The sequence below is a fragment of the Triticum dicoccoides genome, chromosome 3B (assembly GCF_002162155.2).
Source record: "Triticum dicoccoides isolate Atlit2015 ecotype Zavitan chromosome 3B, WEW_v2.0, whole genome shotgun sequence".
Classification (NCBI taxonomy): domain Eukaryota; kingdom Viridiplantae; phylum Streptophyta; class Magnoliopsida; order Poales; family Poaceae; genus Triticum; species Triticum dicoccoides.
The window spans coordinates 603,868,432-603,878,826 of NC_041385.1; positions in this window are offsets into that span (position 1 = coordinate 603,868,432).

Consider the following 10,395-nt stretch of genomic DNA (forward strand, 5'->3'; position numbering starts at 1 on the left):
AGAACATAATGATATGCATTGCGTGCCTCAGCACTCATTGGACTGCACACATCAAAATGTATTACTTCCAACAAGTTGCTTTCTTGTTCCATCTCCATGTAAATGAGGCCTTTCAGCCATCTTGCCCATGTAGTATGATTTGCATGTCTCAAGTGATTCAAAATCAAGTGAGTCCAAATAATCCATCTGTATGGAGTTTCTTCATGCATATATACCAATAGACATGGTTCACATGTCTCAATCTTTTCAAAAACGAGTGAGTCCAAAGATCCACCAACATGGAGCTTCTTCATGCGTTTTATACCAATATGACTCAAATGGCAGTGCCACAAGTATGTGGTACTATCATTACTATCTTATATCTTTTGGCATGAACATGTGTATCACTACAATCGAGATTCAATAAACCATTCATTTTAGGTGCAAGACCATTGAAGGTATTATTCAAATAAACAGAGTAACCATTATTCTCCTTAAATGAATAACTGTATTGCGATAAACATAATCCAATCATGTCTATGCTCAATGCAAACACCAAATAACAATTATTTAGGTTTAACACCAATCCCGATGGTAGAGGGAGTGTGTGATGTTTGATCACATCAACCTTGAAACACTTCCAACACATATCATCATCTCACCTTTTGCTAGTCTTCGTAGCCTTTTATTTCGAGTTACTAACACTTAGCAACCGAACCGGTATTTATTACCTTGGTGCTACTAGGAGTACTAGTAAAGTACACAGTTTAATATAACGTATATCCAAAATACTTCTGTTGACCTTGCCAGCCTTCTGATCTACCAAGTATCTTGGGTAGTTCTGCTTCAGTGACCGTTCCCCTCATTACAGAAGCACTTAGTCTCGGGTTTGGGTTCAACCTTGGGTTTGTTCACTAGAGCAGCAACTAATTTGCCATTTCACGAAGTATCCCTTCTTTCCCTTGCTCTTCTTGAAACTAGTGGTTTTACTAACCATCAACAATTGATGCTCCTACTTGATTTCTACTTTCGCGGTGTCAAACATCGCGAATTGCTCTACGATCATCATGTCTATCCCTGATATGTTATAGTTCATCATGAAGCTCTAATAGCTTGGTGGCAGTGACTATGGAGAAATATCACTATCTCATCTGGAAGATTAACTCCCACTCGATTCAAGCGATTGTAGTACTCAGACAATCTGAGCACATGCTCAACGATTGAGCTTTTCTCCCTTAGTTTGAAGGCTTAAGAAACTTGTCAGAGGTCTCATACCTCTTGACGTGGGCACTAGTCTGAAATCCCAATTTCAGTCTTTGGAACATCTCATATGTTCTGCGATGTCTCAAAAACGTCTTTGGCGCCCCAATTCTAAACCATTAGCATTATGCACTGAACTATCACGTAGTCATCAAAACATGTATGTCAGATGTTCGCAACATCCATAGACAACGCTCGAGGTTCAGCACACCGAGCGGTGCATTAAGGACATAAGCCTTCTACGCATCAATGAGGATAATCCTCAGTTTATGGACCCAGTCCGCATAATTGCTACTATCAACTTTCAACTAAATTTCTCTAGGAACATATCTTAAACAGCTGAACTAAAGCGTAAGCTACGACATAATTTACAAAGACCTTTTGACTATGTTCATGATAATTAAGTTCATCTGATTATTTAATGAACTCCCACTTAGATAGACATCCCTCTAGTCATCTAAGTGATACATGATCCGAGTCAACTAGGCCGTGTCCGATCATCACGTGAGACGGACTAATCATCATCGGTGAACATCTTCATGTTGATTGTATCTACTATACGACTCATGTTCGACATTTCGGTCTCTTGTGTTCCAAGGCCATGTCTATACATGCTAGGCTCGTCAAGTCAACCTAAGTGTTTCGCGTGTGTAAATATGGCTTACACCCGTTGTATGCGAACGTTAGAATCTATCACACTCGATCATCACGTGGTGCTTCGAAACAACGAACTTTCGAAACAGTGAACAACTAGGGGGAACACTTTCTTGAAATTTTAGCGAGGGATCATCTTATTTATGCTACCGTCATTCTAAGCAAATAAGATGTAAACATGACAAACATCACATGCAAATCATAAAGTGACATGATATGGCCAATATCATTTTGCACATTTGATCTTCATCTTTGAGGCGCGGCATGATCACCTTCGTCACCGGCATGATACCATGATCTCCATCATCATGATCCCCATCATCGTGTATTCATGAAGTTGTCTCGCCAACTATTACTTCTACTACTATGGCTGAGGGAGTCCCGGATTAGGGGATGTCCGGATGGACGGACTATGACCTTTGGCCGGACTCCCGGACTATGAAGATACAAGATTGAAGACTTCGTCCCGTGTCCGGATAGGACTTTCCTTGGCATGGAAGGCAAGCTTGGCGATACGATATGTAGATCTCCTCCCATTGTAACCGACTCTGTGTAACCCTAGCCCTCTCCGGTGTCTATATAAACCGGAGAGGTTTAGTCCGTAGGACGAACAACAATCATACCATAGGCTAGCTTCTAGGGTTTAGCCTCTCTGATCTCGTGGTAGATCAACTCTTGTACTACCCATATCATCAATATTAATCAAGCAGGAGTAGGGTTTTACCTCCATCGAGAGGGCCCGAACCTGGGTAAAAACATCGTGTCCCTTGTCTCCTGTTACCATCCGCCTAGACGCACAGTTCGGGACCCCCTACCCGAGATCCGCCGGTTTTGACACCGAAATTGGTGCTTTCATTGAGAGTTCCTCTGTGTCGTCACCTTTAGGCCCGATGGCTTCTCCGATCATCAACAACGATGCGGTCTAGGGTGAGACCTTTCTCCCTGATATAAACCGAACCTCGATGGCGAGATCCGATCCGTTGTTGCGGCCCGACCTTTCACGACACTCCACCTTCAGTAGTAGTAACCTCTCACCCGCGCACGCGATGTACACGATGTAGAGGGTTTGAACCTTGCGGCCCAGCACGAGAAAACCAATCTCGACGAAGGTACTCACACGCAAAACAATTTCCACGAAGAGAAATCGCAACACAGAGGTTTTCTAAAGATCCCTCCAAAACTTGATACGGGTGTCTACCCTAAAAACACATCGTGTCTATTTCATAAAAATATCAAAATATAACCTACCTTTTACAAAGAACTAAATTGGCTTTATATAATAGCCGTATACCTTGACTATCTTGGAAAACAAGCACTTGGTACGTATATAAAAAAACACCTAGACGTATACGTAGGCTAAACCGACTTGATCTAGTATTTTGGAAAACACAAACTACTAGTTTTGGTGCATGCGTTGACAACTTGCGTGCTTGTCCTGGCGGGCCCCACCCAACATCCTTCAAACTGAATAGTTCCCTAATAAATAGAATCCTCGCATTGATCTTTTCCTTGATGGGCAGGAAAAGAAATGTAAATAATCTTCTTGTTTTAGTAATCCTGAAGTAACAAATAATCCCGGCAAGCAAGTACTTGAAATCCAACATGGACTCCTTGAGGCCTCCTCCACGACGTGGCTTACTAAAATAATTATAATATTCTTTTTCTTGATTTCCTTCTGATGCATGTTGAAACGTGGTGCAATTTGACTCCACCACGTTTGTCTCCGTACAACATGCAGCATGCGCACAAGTCACAACCACTGACCCTTCTAACCCTTCTTCATACTTCCCATCAAATCTTATGTGCCGTTGAACATGCACATTAGTAAGTTCATCATGATCGTTGTTGGGCACATTATCAGCAGCGGCCGGAATAATAGAAACTACGGTAGCTAAATTACCCACGGTCATATCATCCTCTCCTCCTTGCATCGAAACCGTCTTCGGTTTTGAGTTGACCTCTTCCTCACTTGATTGAATAACAACCGCAAAAATTTCAGCAACTTCGACCTTCTTCTCTTCTTCTTCCTGCTCTTTTATCTTCTCAAGATGTTCTTTCCTCCAAGAAATAAAACGCTCCTCACCCATTGGCACGAGACTACACTTCTTACCCTTCTTGATAGTATATCTATGTGTTTTGCAATCATACGTAACATCATGCTCTTTATACCATGGCTCGCCCAATAACAAGTGACATGAAATCATAGTTGTCGGAATCACGTCGCGTAAAACCTCGCAAAAATAATTTCCCAACAAAAACGGCACCTTGGTTTGGTGCGTCACAGTGAGCTCTTCATGACCCCAACGAAACAAGTACGGTTGTGCTCTTGGTCCAATCGGTAGATCCAACTTCTCCACCATCTCGATGCTTGCGGCGTTGATCAAATTCATGTGATCAATGGTCATGGCACATGATCTCTCTCTCACCACCACACGGGTGTGAAAAAGACCAGTCCAACGGCCTTCCTCCTCCAACTGAAATCCATAGCTTAACTTACTGAATAACGACGCGCTCGCCATCTTCTCCATAGTGCCGTGAACAACCTGATGCTCTGAATACCACCTGATATCAACCGAACCTCGATGGCGAGATCCGATCCGTTGTTGCGGCCCGACCTTTCACGACACCCCACCTTCAGTAGTAGTAACCTCTCACCCGCGCACGCGATGTACACGATATAGAGGGTTTGAACCTTGCGGCCCAGCACGAGAAAACCAATCTCGACGAAGGTACTCACGCGCAAAACAATTTCCACGAAGAGAAATCGCAACACAGAGGTTTTCTAAAGATCCCTCCAAAACTTGATACGGGTGTCTACCCTAAAAACACATCATGTCTATTTCATAAAAATATCAAAATATAACCTGCCTTTTACAAAGAACTAAATTGGCTTTATATAATAGCCGTATACCTTGACTATCTTGGAAAACAAGCACTTGGTACGTATATAAAAAAAACACCTAGACGTATACGTAGGCTAAACCGACTTGATCTAGTATTTAGGAAAACACAAACTACTAGTTTTGGTGCATGCGTTGACAACTTGCGTGCTTGTCCTGGCGGGCCCCACCCAACATCCTTCAAACTGAATAGTTCCCTAATAAATAGAATCCTCGCATTGATCTTTTCCTTGATGGGCAGGAAAAGAAATGTAAATAATCTTCTTGTTTTAGTAATCCTGAAGTAACAAATAATCCCGGCAAGCAAGTACTTGAAATCCAACATGGACTCCTTGAGGCCTCCTCCACGACGTGGCTTACTAAAATAATTATAATATTCTTTTTCTTGATTTCCTTCTGATGCATGTTGAAACGTGGTGCAATTTGACTCCACCACGTTTGTCTCTGTACAACATGCAGCATGCGCACAAGTCACAACCACTGACCCTTCTAACCCTTCTTCATACTTCCCATCAAATATTATGTGCCGTTGAACATGCACATCAGTAAGTTCATCATGATCGTTGTTGGGCACATTATCAGCAGCGGCCGGAATAATAGAAACTACGGTAGCTAAATTACCCACGGTCATATCACTCCCCGGACAGATCTTCGTATTCGGCGGCTTTACACTGTGGGCCAATTCGCTTGGCCAACTGGAGCAGATCGAAAGCTACGCCCCTGGCCATCAGGTCAGATTTGGAAGTTTGAACTACACGGCTGACATCCACGGAGACTTGATCTTCGATGGATTCGAGCCACAGTCGAGCGCGCCACACTATCACGATGGGCATGATCTAGCTCTGCCGCCGGATAGTGCCCAGAAGGCCGCTCAGGTGTGCGCTTTGACCCTTAGCTCGGAGCCGACTGCGTCAATCGGGGATGGATGGTTGGACATCGCCTCGGGGGCTGCAATCTCTACGGTGATCAAGCCGAATACCAGCCTTGTCCTTTGTAAAGCTTGTGGCTCCAAGGTGTCGGACTCCTTTCCGAACTCCGAATCTTCCGCACCCCTTCCGATCGAACCCAATTGGGCTCCGATCATGGAGTTCACCACCGCGGACATCTTTCAGCACTCGCCCTTTGGCAACATCCTGAATTCACTAAAGTCTCTCTCTTTATCAGGAGAGCCCTGGCCGGACTATGGTCAGCAAAGTTGGGATGCGTACGACGAAGAAATTCGAAACACACCCACCACCCACTTCGTAGCCACTGTCGATGATTTAACCGACATGCTCGACTTCGACTCCGAAGACATCGACGGTATGGACGCCGATGAAGGAGACGACCAAGAACCAGCGCCTATAGGGCACTAGAAAGCCACCTCGTCATATGACATATACATGGTGGACACCCCAAAAGAAGGGAATGGCGATGGAACAACGAAGGATGACCCCTCCAAGAAACAGCCTAAGCGCCGGCGTCAGCGGTGCTACTCTAAATCCCGCCAAAGCAAAAACAGCGAGTCCGGCACCGGAGACAATAACACCCCGGACAGTGCCGAAGACAACCCCCTCCAGCAGGATTCAGCGCAGGAGGATGGAGAAGCCAGCCCTCATGAGAGAGCGGCAGACAGAGAGGTCGAGGACGACAATTATATGCCTCCCTCCGAAGACGAGGCAAGCCTCGACGACGACGAATTTGTCGTGCCTGAGGATCTCGTCGAACAAGAGCGTTTCAAACGCAGGCTTATGGCCACGGCAAGCAGCCTGAAGAAAAAACAGCAGCAGCTTAGAGCTGACCAAGATTTGCTAGCCAACAGATGGACTAAAGTCCTGGCGGCCGAAGAGTACAAACTCGAACGCCCCTCCAAGAGCTACCCAAAGCGCAGGCTGCTACCCAAACTAGAGGAGGAAGCAACTAAACCTACATCACCAGCGTATGATGCGGCCGATCAACCACCTCGTGGTCGCGACAGAGAGGCCTCTCGGCCATCCATTCAAGCCGCACCCCGGCGCCGCTCAAAAAATACCAAGGCACGGGGAAACGCGCCAGACCTGCGAGACATATTAGAGGACAAGGCCAGGAAAACAAGATCGATCTCCGGATCGCGTGGGCGCCCCACGACACGTGACGATAACCATCACGCCGGATATGGCAAATACGGCCAGGCCGAACACGACAGTCAAAGCTCGTATGAGCTACGTCGTGATATAGCCCAGTACAGAGGCGCCGCACACCCACTATGCTTCACAGACGAAGTAATGGATAATCAAATCCCCAAAGGGTTTAAACCCATAAACATCGAATCATATGATGGTACAACAGATCCTGCGGTATGGATCGAGGATTATCTCCTTCATATCCACATGGCCTGCTGCAATGATCTACACACTATCAAATACCTCCTGCTCAAGCTTAAAGGACCAGCTCGGCATTGGCTTAACAACTTGCCAGCAGAGTCAATTGGTTGCTGGGAGGACCTAGAATCCGCATTCCTTGACAACTTCCAGGGCACTTATGTGCAACCACCAGACGCCGATGACCTAAGCCACATAATTCAGCAGCCAGAGGAATCGGCCAGACAATTCTGGACATGGTTCCTAACCAAGAAAAATCAAATAGTTGACTATCCAGACGCAGAGGCCCTTGCAGCCTTCAAACATAACATCCGTGACGAATGGCTTGCCCGGCACCTTGGATAGGAAAAGCCGAAATCCATGGCAGCCCTCATGACACTCATGACCCGCTTTTGCGCGGGAGAAGACAGCTCGCTAGCTCGTAGCAATAACATGACCAAGAGCCCTGGTAATTCGGATACCAAGGACAACAATGGCAGGTCACGTCGCAACAAGCACAAGCGCCGCATTAATGGCGACAATACTGAGGATACGACAGTTAATGCCGGATTCAGAGGCTCTAAACTCGGCCAGCGGAAAAAGCCGTTCAAAAGAACTACTCCGGGCCCGTCCAGTTTAGACCAGATACTCAATCGCTCGTGCCAGATACACGACACCCCCGAACAACCATCCAATCACACCAACTGGGGTTGTTGGGTGTTCAAACAGGCAGACAAGTTAAGTGCCGAAAACAGAGACAAGGGGCTGCATAGCGATGACGAGGAGGAGCCCCGGCCGCCAAACAACAGAGGACAGAAGGGATTTTCCCCCACAAGTGCGGACGGTAAACATGATATACGCAACCCACATCCCCAAAAGGGAGCGGAAGCGTGCACTCAGGGACGTATATGCGTTGGAGCCAGTCGCCCCAAAGTTCAACCCATGGTCTTCCTGCCCGATCACTTTTGACCGTAGGGACCACCCCACTAGCATCCATCACGGCGGATTCGCCGCATTAGTTCTAGACCCAATCATTGATAGATTTCACCTCACTAGAGTCCTCATGGACAACGGCAGCAGCCTGAACCTGCTTTACCAGGATACAGTGCGAAAAATGGGCATAGATCCCTCAAGGATTAAACCCACAAAGACGACCTTTAAAGGCGTCATACCCGGTGTAGAAGCCAGCTGTATGGGCTCAGTTACACTTGAAGTGGTCTTCGGATCCCCGGATAATTTCCGAAGCGAGGAGTTAATCTTTGACATAGTCCCGTTCCGCAGTGGCTATCACGTCCTGCTCGGGCGAACCACATTTGCAAAGTTTAATGCGGTGCCGCACTACACATACTTCAAGCTCAAGATGCCAGGCCCTCGAGGAGTCATTACGGTCACTGGAAACACCGAACGCTCTCTCCAAACAGAGGAGCACACGGCAGCCCTGGCGGCGGAAGTACAAAGTAGCCTCTCAAGGCCATTCTCCAGTCCGGCTGTTAGACGTCCGGACAACGTCAAGCGCGCCTGAAGTAACCTACAACAAGACCGTCTGGCACGTTCCGAGCAAGCATAGCAGTGCGGCCCCAACCCCAGCCCTCGCGAGATTGCGATACCAGTACCACGCATACATAATTACGCTCTGAAAATACCATGGGCATAAGGGGAGGGGCACAACCACGGCACGCCCAGAATGCGTCTCAACCGCACTAGGGGCTCCCGATTTTGCCATTTCTTTTTTTATATATATACTTTCAGGACTCCCCTATTCGGAAGGCTTGTCCGGCAGTACAATTGCCGAACACACGATGCAACAGCCAGGGAGACAACAAGGCACGTCGAATGTCCATGTGGTCTCTATAACGAGCTAAATACCTGTCTTACTTAAAGTCTCGCAGCTTGCCCCTGGACGGGGACATGTCAAATAATCCCATCTCTTGCCTATCGCACTATTTGTATTGTTCTGCTCTCATAGCAGCCCTTTAATAAACAATACATAGCTCTTGTCTATTATTGCATTCATTTTTTATGTAAATATGTTCAGTTATAACATTATGCAACCGTACACTTTGGTACGGCCAATACACCAGGGGCTTAAGTACCCCAGAATACGGTGTGAGAAGACCGAACACTCTCATGAGTGCGGCACCCCGAACTTATAGCATTATATGCATCGGCTCCTAATCATGTCTTGGGTCAATAGTTGGGTTTGCCTGGCTCCTGTTTTGGTACCTTACGTTCCTCTATGTCGGCTAAGGTAGCGCTGGGAGAACTACTACGATTGTGCCCCAATTGAGCTGGGTTAACACCTTAGTAGAGAAAGCTAAAACTGACCACCATGATAGGGCGAGAGACCGGTCGCTGTTCGAGAGGTTTTTCGAGTCCCTAAAGACTCATGCCTCTTAGAGCGAGGAGCTGGCTTTGTCCGGCCTAGGCGTGGATAGCGCCCCAAACTCGGTCTTCCGAATACTAGGGGCTTCGCCGAAATTTAAAATTATAGTATTCTATGGCTAAGTGAGAGTGATAAAGCATTATAAGTCTGATTGCCTTGTTCATTGTGCTGAGCGCCTCCCTCGAAGGACCGAAGAATGGGAACAAGAGCGCTCAGGTTTATCCCGAACACCCCAGCTCTCGTGGCATGGGGGTAGAAGCCGGCGACTTGCATCTCTCAGATTCAATAAACGGCCGCACAGAAGGTAATATTTTAAATTCAAACAGCGTTGCTTAGCGCATATGAACAAGTATTCAGCGCACAGGATAAACACGAGCGAGTTTACTCAAAAATTACATCCTTGGAACATTCATTCGCCACATGGCGGGCACCCTTCAGGACGCCCTCATAATACATCTCGGGCTTGCGATGCTCCTTCCCCTCCGGTGGCCCTTCTGTCACCAGCTTCTCAGCATCCAGCTTGCCCAGTGCACTTTAGCACAGGCAAGGGCCCTACGGGCGCCTTCGATGCATATGGAGTGCTTGATGACTTCAAGCCGTGGACAGGCGTCCACCAGCCGCCGCACCAGCCTAAAGTAGCTCCCAGGCATGGCCTCCCCAGGACACAGCCGGCCTATCAGGCCCTTCATGGCCTGTTCGGCTGCCTTATGAAGCTCGACCAGCTGCTTCAGCTGGTCGCTCAGGGGCACCGGGTGTCTGGCCTCAGCATACTGGGACCAGAACACCTTCTCCGTCGAGCTCCCTTCCTCAGCCCGGTAGAATGCGGCGGCGGCGGATACACTGCGGGGCAGATCTAAGAATGCTCCTGGAGAGCTCCGGATTCGGGTAAGTAACAGGTAAT